The sequence below is a fragment of the Corvus hawaiiensis genome, chromosome 26 (assembly GCF_020740725.1).
Source record: "Corvus hawaiiensis isolate bCorHaw1 chromosome 26, bCorHaw1.pri.cur, whole genome shotgun sequence".
NCBI classification, from domain to species: Eukaryota; Metazoa; Chordata; class Aves; order Passeriformes; family Corvidae; genus Corvus; species Corvus hawaiiensis.
This window is the reverse complement of record NC_063238.1, coordinates 14,157,901-14,170,551: the sequence shown is the minus strand read 5'-3', so window position 1 is coordinate 14,170,551 and position 12,651 is coordinate 14,157,901. Positions and strand designations below refer to the sequence as shown.

General features: G+C 35.6%; 1 protein-coding gene and 1 long non-coding RNA gene across 5 annotated transcripts in view; one reads left to right on the top strand and one right to left on the bottom strand.

Annotated features, from left to right (window-relative positions):
- Positions 1-12,651, bottom strand: part of ZFHX4 (zinc finger homeobox 4) — a 149,417-nt gene that overhangs the window by 40,515 nt on the left and 96,251 nt on the right. The window lies entirely within an intron of this gene.
- LOC125317454 lies at positions 7,068-10,945 on the top strand. The gene is made up of 3 exons (XR_007200097.1): positions 7,068-7,143; positions 7,307-7,386; positions 8,139-10,945. It is a non-coding gene; the product is annotated as an uncharacterized LOC125317454 (long non-coding RNA).

Genomic DNA, 12,651 nt, shown 5'->3' with positions numbered 1-12,651 from the left:
CAGTACACAGCCTGTTCCATTTTAAAGTGTCCCCACCCTTGTTCAAGCGGAAATGCAGTTACAATAATTTTATGGTACATAAAATGAAAACAGTTGGCCTACCAAGTAACAGCAAATCAGCATACACAGCTTTATAGATGTACAGTATCATTTAAACCCTGCTGTTTCATTTGAATTGTGATGGATCTTTTTTTATCGTTTCTTCATCTAACCTAATTTTCCTAAACCCCTTATTTAATATTCCTCCTACTGTTTGTTTATTTCTCACTGAAGGAGCACAATAGCAACAGAAACAATAATTTCATATAAATAAAGGCTAGAATGGGTGCTACATCTTCTAAGGAGTGTGAACATTCCACTATCTCTTTCGATTACAGTGCTTCACGACTTTTCTTTGTTAGGGGAGAATTTAATACGACAAATAATCAGTCATGAAGAATGAAGCAGAACTCTGCTAGTGACTGCTGAGCCCAAATGATGCATTGTACAAGGAAGAAGACAATAGAGTAATTCTTTGTAACAGAGGACACCAAAATAACAAGAAGCACACAACACAAGTTCTAAACTATTATAATGAACTCTGGGACTAAAGACCAGCTCTTAGGCTTTGATAAAGTTGTTTTCCATTGCTTCAGCAGCACACAGATGCCTAAAAGATGGTTTAAATGGCTGGGAGGAAAGCCCTAAAACGAAAAGGATGCCCAGTGGCACAGAGCCAATGTAGTCAGTTCATTCAAAGTGGACATTACCAATTCCTATGTGTAGAATAAGATATTCCAAACAGCCTTAAACTGACCTAAATTACACCAGTTTCAAAATTTTTTGGGAATGTCTGGAATTTACCTCAGTTAACTCCCTCATTTTCAAATGCAGAGTCACACTGTGACATCAATGCAATTCTGGAGACAAGTACATTTCTCAACACTCATGGTAAAAGAATATTAGAATTTCAAAGTTTGTCAAGAGCTGGAAAGAGAATAAAGCTTGGTTTGGTATCTACATTTTGAAAATGAGAAAGCACATCAGACTTTCTTCCTGAATGGAGCTATTAAATCTATTACAGAGGAAGCAAAGTGAAGTTTATAAGAATCTTGCCCTCTGAGAATTTCAATGGGTAAAAGCTGTGGAAATTTCACTTTATTGCCACTGTTCCGCCTACCACATGGGAGCACTTGTAATATTGATTAAATTGGACATGGACAGCAGAAAAGTATGTAACATTTAACACAGCCCACAAATGCAAGAAAACAAAACCAGAAATTCCATTTGTTATTGTAGGGTCTAGAAAAATATGATGGGATGTACCTTCAACACCACAGGAAAACAGTACTGCCTGTGTTTGTGTCAATTGTTGGAGAAGCTGCCATACCTAACTCTTAGTTTCTAGAAACACTAACTTAAACCCAAAGCCAGATCACTGTCTTGGAAACCAGAGATACACTTAGGAACTTGGACCCCACCTCCTGACCTGGGCCAGGCAACATTAATTCTGTCATTCCAGCCATATTTATAGTCTTATGCTTCAATATTTTGACCTGAAGAAGTTTCATGAGTATTACCTCCCAAACTGAAAACGGTTGAAAGCCAGGTGGATTCCATTCCTTTAACAGATTCTTTGGCTCCTGGGAGCAATCAGGTTTTTTTTGCCCTTGGGGTGCTTTAGTCAGATATCTTGCTGCAGGATATGTGGAGTAAAATTTATGTTGCAGGAAGATGCCATCTTTCATAGTCAACTCTTTTCATTAAAAAAGCTATGACCAACTTTCTGGGGAAAGGCTTTGCCTTTGTCTTTGCTGAGCAAAGGCTTAATTTTTTTTTTTTTCCCATTCTCAAGTGTCTTTCCAATCACATAAAGGGGATCCCATTTAATTTTTTTTTTATAAAAAAGTGACTAAATTAAGGATGCTCGTAATTTTCACAATATCCATGAAATTATATACTGCTGTTTTGATCGAACCCTATTAACTCAGTTTCAGAGATCCTTTTTTTCAAAGGCCGTATTCAAAGACCCTTCTAATTCTAACTTGCCTTAAAATTAATCAATGTGGTGCTACTCTCTCGCTTTCTCTGCCACATCTTATCATTATGTAAGAAACCTAATATTTCCCTAAAATATGGTAATGGCTCTTAGTCTATTAATGGTCTTTAGATTATTTTCTATATCACAATTGCTATGCCACTTCTGCAAATGTGCCTAGATTAACACCACCCACCCTTGGATTTGCTCTCTCATGAAGTGCTTGACATTTGCTCTGCTTTCTCAAGTCTGTTCTTTAGACTAGTGAATTAGGAGGTGGACTTCTCTCTCCAATAATTTTGAATGTCTTGCAAATTACAAGCTTAAACAAAAAGCACTTGGGAAAATAATTTTACACATTCTAAACAAAACAAAAATCCCATATTGCCCACATTGCAACCAATAGCGTTGCTTTTCAGATATCAGGTGTGTTGCTGAGATTTCTCATAGGCGAAGTAGGTTGGAACTTCTCATCTGTCATGACAGTATTTGAGGTCTTTTTTTTTTTTTATATTAAAAAACTGTATCAATATAGAGTTGCCAGCAAATATATCTAGAAGACTTAATAGGTTTTGTGGAAATCAGTTTGTATGGAATGCAACCAAGTAATGAAAAACAGCACAACATGTATATCCCCCAATGGTGAATAGTAAGACAGAACAACACATTAGCTCATCCTCTATGTACCTATTCGTATCTATAATGCATATATTTCACTGGAATCTTTAGGAAAACTAAACATACAACTTCGAACATTTTTACTTAACCAGCTCAATGAAATAAAGGAAGAGGGACTAACAGATGAACATTTTAAGTTTTGAAGCTGCCAGGACAAAATTATTTAATTCACAGCTACACCTAATATAGCTGAGTAACATAAACACTAATATCCTGTTTCTTACCCTGGACAGCAAATCTTGTACTGCTTAAATCTAGCTCGTCTTGAACTAATGCCACTTTATAAAAAGAAGAGGAAAGCTTATCAAATATGCTTCAGAAATCTCTGAAAACAGTAAATACCAGTCTTTTATTACAGCTCTGGAACAAAGTCAAAATTCTGCTAAGTTCCTAGCGCAGAGCACAACTAACTGGAAGTCTGGATGTTTCATAAATGAGTTTCACCAAAGGTATCACACACTGAGATTCCAGGCCCATGTGTCATGCCCTGAAACATCTGCAACAGAACATAACATTCTTAATAAATGAGATAAATAAAAGTGTGCACTTAATGAAGTAATTCTGAAAATATATCTGTTCATCCACACAGATGAAAACCTGTTTATGAGTTTGCTTGGTGGGAAAGGAAATTTCTAAGAGATATTTTTTCAGTTCTGTTGAAATACACCTGGAGTATTTCTACAAAAAGTCAACACATGAGTTTAGCAGTGTGGAAATATATATATATGCCACAAAGATTTTGATAAAAAGACGTTGTGCAATCCTTCGCATCTCTTTACATACAACAGTAATAAAGAAAAAGCATTCCATTTTGTCATATTTAATAACACCTTGAAAAAAAGCCACACATACTTTAGAGTTACGTAATATATTTCCATGTTTTAGTGGAAGGGAAGGTAACTACTTAGAAAATGTAGGTTTGCATTTTTATGCTAAATTAATGCTAATTATATTGCCACTTATACCACATTCACATCCCACTCTCGCAAATTGCTACAAACAATTAAGAGCAAAAATCCATTCAAGTTAACAAAATGACAAGCTTTCTGCTACTTCAGAGTATTTTTAGGTATGGTATGTTCTTAGCCTGAGTTGGTTTTCAGCTGTTCCTGTAATTCACAACTCCTCAAAATAACTCCATAACTCTCCCTCTTTTTTTTTTTTTTTTTTTTTTTTTTAACACTGTTTAATCAGGATGGGGATCTGAACTATGAATTTATCCAAACCAATCTCTTTTTAGTGCTTGGGGATTTTGCTGTGCCAAACCACTTCTGGTGTTTCAAGCAAGGCAATGACAGCATACCTTCTTGTTATTATTTATGCATGGAAGGCCAAACCAAATGCTTGGGTGGGTCGCTGAAGACATGAAGTATGTAGTTTTTTCCATCCACAGGACCCCATTTACATTTAAATGAACTTGCTCCTTGTGAAAGATTGGCTCCAGCAGAGAATACCACATGACCACAGACATTGAAATTAAATCACAATCACAAGGATAGAAGCCACCAACATACTGCTAAAATCAACCTACAACACATATCTGCACAGTCTTAAATACGTCAGTAATAAAGAGAAAATGTTCCATTTTATTTTATAAGATGCATCCCACTGTATTTTTTAAATCCATGCGCATAATAAAACACTGCTGCTGAAAGCAAGAGTCAAACAAGTAAAACACAAAGCTACCTCTGCCATGGCTGGGTTTCTCACAAGCAATAGGAAAATTGTCATGTGCAGCTCCAGGCTTTAAATGGATGATTTCTCCTGGCTGATGCTGGACTGGCACTGACTTGACAAATGTGGGAAAGTCCTCAGCTGTGAGATGGGGGCTTAGGTTGTGGGCTCTTGGTCAATTGAAAGGTTGCATTAAATGTAAATTATAGGACTGTTACTTAGATATATACCCTTCTCAACCAGGTGAAAGGCAAACAGCGCCCTGCACTAATTCACAGATGAACTGGTGATAGGCTTGCTGAATAAGGCAAGCAGGCAGGCAGCAGGCAATTATAATTCTCATCTTTGAAGGAAGGAAGGAAAGGTATTTTTATATAAAACCATATTAAATTTCATTTTTAAGTGCCCCTATGTATTTCTCTTTTCAATTTATATGGAAAAGTATTAGGCAAAAATCTACAGCAGAACTGGCAGTAAATATCACAGAAACAATTGCTCTTTTATTAAATATTTATTGAAAAAAATTCCTGTGCTTTCTCATTTTTCTTCTTCTGCTTCCAATATTTATTTACAGCTGATTATTAACATCTGCCAGCGTAACAGTTTCATCTGTACAGAAGCTGAAGGGTAAAAAAGTCACAGACCCCCTCTAACATGACCTGTAGTTAGACAGAAAACAGTTTTCCCAGTCACCGCTTGGCTTCCTGTCTGTGACCTCTGAAAAGCATTGGAGGCCAGGGTTAATGGCCTTTCCAATCTCTGTGATAAGAATTCATTTTGTTCTATTACCAGCAGTTATCTCAGGAGCCTGCTGCATCACTTCAGCAGGGTTCAATCAATGAGAGGACCTAATGAAGTAACCAGCTGTAGCTCTATTTCCCTGGTCAACTCTATCAGACAAATAAGATCTATCAGTCACATCTTAAGGCCAGTCCTAGAAACAGCACCCTCACATGCCGAACCCATATGCATATGAACCAATGATACCTGGTTCTTTCTTTTTAATCTTCCCTTTTAATATGGCTTTTCTAACAGAAAATGAAGCGAAATGGGTTTGAAATGTTGCATTAAGAGGACAATAATGCTGGATTAAGAAACAGTGGATTTTCAGAACAGCAGGAAGCATTTGTATTAATAACAAAAATAGAGTAAATTATATTGCATGTCAGATTTTCCCCCCCAAGCAACCCCTATTCTCCTTAGACAGTACTCTTAAAAAAGAAAAAAATGTTTATTATTTTCTGCCTTAAATTACTATGTGTCATAAACAGTTTTATGTTTGGGGACTTAATTTTTCATTTGTCACGTAGGAAATATTATCTAACCCTTCAGTTAAATGTCAGTCAAAATAATTGTCAGACAATTTTATTTTATATATAAGTCAGATCACTTAAAATAAAAATGTTAATTTTGACAAAATTGTATATATATGTAATTTTGTGATGTGGTATAATTAACTTTATGCTCTCATACTTCAAAAAGGGCTTAATTACTTAGAAGTACAGACCCTCTTTAAAAGGCACTGGATTTGAAAATTGAAGAAGAAGGCAAATAATAATAAAGGCTAACTTCAGGACTTCAGAGCTGTGTACATCAAAGTATGACTTTGTAATTAATTAGAGGGTACAGGAGAAAAATTCAATTCATATTGCTTGTACCAAAGTGTCCAGTCTGACTTCATCACTAGGTGTGACAAACTAAATCGTACCAGGCCACTACAGGCAAATTACTGAAAGTGTTGTGGGAAGGCATCTTAGAAGAGTGTCATGTTTGCTGAAATGTTGAAAGCCCCGTGTAGCTAGGTTTACTTTATTAGGTTAATCTCAACAAATCTCATGAAATGAAATTTGTATCCTTTTAACTTGTGTGCTTTGTCAAATTGAAACAATATAGCCTTGCTATGTGCTGCTGAGGAGACCATATAATGAAATAAAGCTAAAAATTATTACTACTCAACATGCATGCACAAAGTGTACATAAATGTCTATACAATTAAAAGCTAGGTACCATTTTGCATATAGTAACACATCTGATGGATTATGACACACAAATTCCAGAGAACATGTGCTTCATATAAGCCCTTATCTCTCTTTTCCCTATGTGCAAAACAAAGGCATTCTTCTTTTGCAGTCTGCCTGCACTAATAAAACAATATGAATATTACTTGTAGAATCAAAGGAAATCCAAAACCTCTTCGTTTTTAATGTTAAACCACCTTATTGAAAAGCAAGGGGAAGAATGCGTTTTAATAGTGCAGTTTGGTATTTAAGGAAATCACATTTCTGCCATAGATACCTGGATACATTTGAAAAGGACTGAAATATCTATGCTACATATGTAAACAGATAAGAATATGCCTAGCAGGCATTTTGGGAACATCTGTCAATTTTTTATGGAACGCACTGATTGTGGGCTATTGATTGCATTTAAACAAAGTTGTTTCAAAAAAAAAAAATCAGCTAACAATTCGTGTAGAAAGGACTGATCAATATTTAAATGACTCTCTTTATTGATTTAAAATTAACTTTCAATTAAGAGATCCATAGGACTCTTAACTGCGACACTTATCCATTCAAGAGAAAATAAAGGTACATTTATCGATACACTTAAACAGCAGTGGCTGGTTTCCTATTGATTCAGTCATTTGCGCTGGGATTCGTTAGCGTCATCTGACTTCAACTCGCTTACTAGGTCTTCACAGTGTGCCATGCTGAAAGATGCAGGAATGTACAAAACGATACAGGGGAAGCAAACGGAATTAGATGTAGGCAGAGGTAAGTCATACTTACGCTTTTTATGTCTCCTAATGAAGGAAGTGACCATTTAAATACTGCCTAGCTTCTGGGTTTGGTCAGACACAAATTCCTGTCAACTGACCTGTTATGTACTGTTTGAGACAGGAAACATTAAAATGAATGAAATTTTTCATATTGATAGGTAACAGTTCTATTGGCTCCTATCAGCTATGACAAGATCACCTATTTGTATGTATTGATTAACGTATAATCCACAGGAAGGTAAGCTCATTGTTTGCAGAATGATTTTAAGTGGCAGTATCGTGATGTCCTGCATATGTTTCTCTCCCTCTCTCTCTCTCTCTCTGATATTTAAGAAAAATATAATTTAATATTGTTATATGGAATCAGCCATCATATGGATTTTGAAAGACTTACTGAGACATTTGAAAGTAAACATTGTGTGTATCTCCGTTTTAAAGAAAAACTCAAACATATTTACACTAAACAAAAATATACTACAATAGCATAGCTATAACTACAAACATGTGCAAAAGCATCAGTACATTTAGGAACACAAATTAAAACCAGGACTGTAATTACATACTTCATTATTTATATGTATTCTGGGTATTTTAGTATACTATGGAAGCTGGACATGTAATCTCTATAGTTAATAATAGACCAAATTCATCCCAGGTGTAATTTCATTGAAGTCAACAGACCTCGAACTGCACCTGGAATGAATTTGGCCCAATGCTATGAATGCCTCCTGACTCTCGCCAGCCTAGATTTACATATAAGATATAACACAAAAATGAAATAAAAATAGAAGATGTCCAGGAGGCATAGCATGTTTACAAAGCAGAGTGGTAATAACCTTGCCTGATATATATGTGGCAGTGCTTTGCTTAGCCAGACAGTATCATTGGGAGTGGGGGAGGGTTAGCTCTGACGGTGGCTCAGGTTTGCCTGTATCCCTTCATGTCATTGCCTATTTCTTTCTCTTTTTCTCTCTCTTTCTGTTTTTGAAGCCTCATAGCCCAGAACCGTCCAGTGAAACGAAGCAGCGCCAAACTGACTCATTTATTACCTATTCATTTGCTGTGATAAAATCTCCAGGAGCAAAAAAACTGCTGCAGTATAGTAATGTTTAAACATTAAGACCTATTCTGATCAACCGAAATTATTCCTTAAACTGAGAACCACAAACAGAATGTATATAAAATATAAATTGCATACATGATCACCAACATTTTGTTTTTCAAAAAAATTATTTTGCTAAGAAACAAGATCAAATTCTTTGAAGCACGGGTGTGTTTTACATTATGACAAGCTGCTGTTTCCATTATTTCTTCTTTTCTCTGTCCACTAAAGGTTAAATCATACTTACCAAAGGCTCATTTACAGAGTTATGATATGAATCAGTGATATCTTTAGGATCATAATAACACAGAAAACTGGTTATGGACTTTTGCTGCTGGGTGAGAGTCAAGATCAGAAAGACCACTGCACAAATGCAAAGGAAATACCCCCTCCTAATATTTCTAAATCACATAATGTTAGTGTAACGTAATTTGGAATATATTATGATGGTTACAATTACTAAAAAGTGCATGATGCCATTATTTCCAACTGGAAATTAGATGATTATACTAATTAAGTGATAGCAGGTGGCACAATGACTGCTACAATCTTCTCTGATGTGCAGAGAGAGATGCATGCTTCACTGTCTAAAACACTCAGGAATAGTAACAATTGGCTTAAGCAGTATTCTGTCCCAAGATGCAGAGTAAGGATTCACTTTGATTTAACACTTCCTTATCACATCAAAGAGGTGTAGGAACGTCTTTATGGATTGTCTTAGGAAAAAATATGCTACCAGTTCAGCTTCTACTCTTACAACTAACGTTTCTTGATATAACAGAATTAAAGTATGAAATGAATTCCAAGAGAATCATGTAATTTTAAAATGTCAGCAATGTTCTTTCAAATTGCAACTGGCCTAAATTCATCATTACTGCTTTTAAGTTCCTTAATTCTGAATTGCTATAGGTGTGCTATTGAGTCTTGTAAGTCAAGCAAACTGGAAATGCTGTAGTAAAATAAATATTTCTCTGTCAATGAAAGCACTAAATACTTTTAAGAATATATGTGGTCATTAAATACATTTGAGTTTTAACTCAAATTTCCTAAGCAGTATTTGCACATTATTTTTACAGCAGGATTTGAAGATTATTCACAATTTCACTGAGTTAGACAAATAATCCTCCAGTCCCATGAGTTATTTCAGAGCTTGCTTTTCCTGTCCTCTCTGCTCTATGGTCAGACTGTAGTAAGGCTAAGTCATCATCCACAATTAGTTTTCCAGATAAGTCATCGTTAGTTTTAAAACTAAGAGATAGGTTTGAGAAGCTACTCTCTTTTATTTGGACTTTCATGTGTTTCTGGAGTGTCACCTCAGTTTAAGGATGGCAGGGGAGCAGATCTGCTGAAGAACCACGCTGTGCAAGAATGCAACCACCATATGCCTAAGAGGCAAAAGAAGCAATTCTTATAAATGATGAAAAATAAATGTTATCTAATTTCTGAAAACAGCTTATCTAGATTTATCTGTCTCTGTAGCATTCATTTTAGTTTTGTTACTGTATTTCTTACTAAAGATCAAAAGCATGGCTGATAAGACTTAAGTTCAGATATATTTGTAACATGGTATGATATCTTACAGCATAGCTAGTTTGTTCAAACAATTACTGCCTTCTCCCTCTATATTTTGCAAAGCCTTACCTGTGCCACAATTTCAAGGAGTGCTTTTGCTATCTGACTTTCCACAGGTGAATACAAGAGAAAGCTGGATCAGACAGTAGAAGGTGAAAAACTATTGTTTTCCCTAGGATGTTGTGCGTTACATTCTGGTGACATTCTCTTCTCAGTGATGACATGTGCAAATTAAAGCTGCCCTACTCTTCTTTTTGCACTAAAATTCACATAGGCGTATGTGCTATGATAACCGCAAGTACTGTGCAGAATGTCTTTAGCAAGTACAAAAAAGAAAGGTTCTCCAACTTGGAAGCCTAAAGGAACCTTTTTGTTTAGAGCAAACCCTGAAATTTTGTGAAAATCACTCATCCCCATTTTCTAATGTTTTAATAGAACTAAATGGAAGGAATCTAAACTTCTGATTACAAAAAATGCCTTATCTCCTCCATGAATACCAAACTGCTCAGCATTTAGAATACTATCATACAGATGTTGTTCAGTGAATTGATATAACAGTTGCATCTTTTCCAGGACAAAATTTGAGCAAATTTCCTGCAATGAACATGACAAATACCTCCCTCTCTGTGGCTAAAATAAAAACCTTTACTGCTGCACCCCTGGATATTCAATTACCTGTGCAAATGGGAATAATGGTAGACAGTTACTCAGAAGCAGCTACTGGAGAAATTTGAACTTGTTGTTCAACCCAAAAAAATAACATTATCATACTATAGGCATGAGGCCAGGTCTCTTACCTTCACATGCCACTGATTAGTTCAGCCTTAGCTGAACAAAAATCCTTAATCTTCTCTTTTTAATATTGAAGAGGTAAACCCTCTTTCACCTGCATGTGGAGTCTCCTTTTCATCAAAGCTCAGGAGATTCCAGCAACAAAATCAATGTATGCATGTTCAGAGCAGTTTTCAGGGTTTTGTAAGACAAATCTTTCAAATGGGAGCTAGTTTAATGCTATTGAGCTGAGTTTCGATCTGACTGAGTGAGTGAACAACACAGAAACAGTTCACTTACCACTGCTCACACTACAGGAGGTGGGAATCAGGTACAGCTCTGTACAAATACAGCTGTGCAATTTCTCAGTAAACTCTTACCCTACCTAATCCAATGTTAAATGCAACCATACAGGGTTTAAACAAACAAAGACTTAAGAAAGAAATGCCATTTATTTCTCTACAGTAATGAGTGACAATTACGGTTTTCTCACACAAACTAGTGAAAATTAAGACTAACTCTGCTAAATTTAATAGAGTTTTGCTAGTGCTAAGCTGCTTTTAACTGGAGCATTTTCAGATTCTGTGTCCTAACAGAAAACTGTATCTGAACTATGATCTACAAATATCCTGCTCTGCATTTCTCTCCTGTTTTAAAACTTCCAACAACTTGCATTCTGGATTTTTTTGGAAGAAAAAACATTTAAAACCCCCTTGATTTTATTGCCAGACATTGTAGGTTAATGTGAGTTGTAGTACAGCTTTGCACAGACAGATTCTTTTGTTCCTATGCTCTGACTCTTTGAATGCCAATACTTCAATCAGCTTAGAATCAGAGACAATTCATTCCTCTTCTGAGAAAATGGTATTACAGCCACATGTCCATATCACCATTACATCATGACAGTCTCCACGATCATACAGCTGACTAGAAAAATGATCACTAGTCATTTCTTGAGCTATTCAGTATCTGGAATAATAGAGGATATGCTTCCTCTCTACTATGTAGATTCCTTCCTCTTAATAAACAAACTAATGAGACTTCTAAAATGCTTAAACATACAACCAGAGTAGCAAAGTGTAAACTAAAATGAATCAAACAAAAAGAAAAATAATTGAAATATGTGTGTTAGAGTGACAAAATGCCCACATTGGCTTTTGACAATTCCAGATTTATTAACGGGAAAATATTCTACTAAGACAACCAGGGACTAAAGGGAATAGCATTTGCACCCACCTAGTTCAAACACCAAGTTCCAGGCCCTCAAAAATACAAACATCAACTTCTCCTGTCATTATTCAGTTCAAAACCACAGGTCTAAGTAAACAAGAAATGTGATCATGTTGTTGTATTAACTCTCTGTTAGCCCTGAATGTTCCTCCTTTCAGGATGAGCAGGTGAGGTAATGAAGTTCTTTTGAAAAGGGACAAATTCTGATGTGCTTAAATATCTGCAGAAATGTGGTTGATGTATATATAAAATACACTTTTGTAATCCATACAGAAATACTAGATGGAAAAATGTATCAATGCATGTTTCACACACTGTACAATATGAACAAATTAGTATAAATTATAAGAGTGAAAAAAATACAGGACGCAGTGTCCTGGTCCCAGGTTCCTCAAATTAGCAAAATTCCAGCAGGCTAGCCATCTTCCTTACATTAAAAATGTCTATTATCCGGTGTAATTGAATAACTCTCTGATAATTACATCAGCATTTTAATAGTATATAAATAACCTCTCCCCTAATTACCATTTTGTTAAATTTTTCATATATTGCAGTATTATAAAAGGAGGTTCTTGGTAAAGTACCTTACCCTTTCAACAACAATTAATAATTCAATTAACAGGTCTTTTTTTTAAAAACAAAAGCTTATGTAGAAAGAGCAAGGAGGTTCACAGTTGAAAGGAGAGCTCTCTGTTATGCTATAATCATGGTTTCATGGCTGTAGTAGTATAAAATTTGTTCATGGCTTATTTCTCTTTCAGTGCAGCCTCTCAGTAGAAATGACACCTGCTTTTTGGTGCCGTGAGTAAAATCCTGCGCACACGACTC